This window comes from Gavialis gangeticus, unplaced genomic scaffold, assembly GCF_001723915.1.
Source record: "Gavialis gangeticus isolate Ggan-Ray unplaced genomic scaffold, GavGan_comp1, whole genome shotgun sequence".
NCBI classification, from domain to species: domain Eukaryota; kingdom Metazoa; phylum Chordata; order Crocodylia; family Gavialidae; genus Gavialis; species Gavialis gangeticus.
Window position 1 is genome coordinate 60284733 of NW_017728992.1, and position 711 is coordinate 60285443.

A 711-nucleotide genomic window follows, 5' to 3' on the forward strand; every position below is an offset into this window, starting at 1 on the left:
CCACTGGCACCACCTAGCCCCACCCACAGCCGGCATCTCCGCCTCCCGAACATGCGCAAACTAGCCTCGCCCCCTCCCCAGGTGCTGCTATCTGAGCATGCGCACACTGCCTCACCTTCATGGGTATATTTGCGCAAGCGCGGTTGGTTTTTCCTTCGCACTTCGTCCTGTGTCACGTGCTCAGAGCTGGTCTTTAAAGGCGGGGGCGGGGCCGGGGCCGTGGAGGGGAGTGAACAATGGGGAAGGGGTAGAGCGGGGTTAGTTTAAGGCAGGAGGATTAAGGAGGGGAGGACTGATGTGTGGTCCTTCCCATACACAGGTCTTGGCAGAAGGGTGCCTGCAGAAGGATCTAGAACAGTTTAGCAACTGGGCAACTGAATGGTGGGTGAAATACAATGTAGATAAGGATCAAGTGAGGCACCAGGGCAAAAAAAATAACCCAAAGTATCCCTACACTATGATGGGGGCTACATGATGGGTTACCACACAGGAAAGATCTGGGAGTCGTGGTGAGCTACTGGCCAAAAACAACAGCTCACTACCCAGCAGCCATCAAAAGGCAAACAAAATGTTACAATTTAGTAAAATGGGAACTGAAAACAAAATAGAAATTATTAATTCAGGGATCTGGGTTTCCTCTGTTTTAAAATCACAAATTCTCCAATAAAAACATCAAAATCTGCCACTGCCCACCCCTTCACTCCCCCCCCC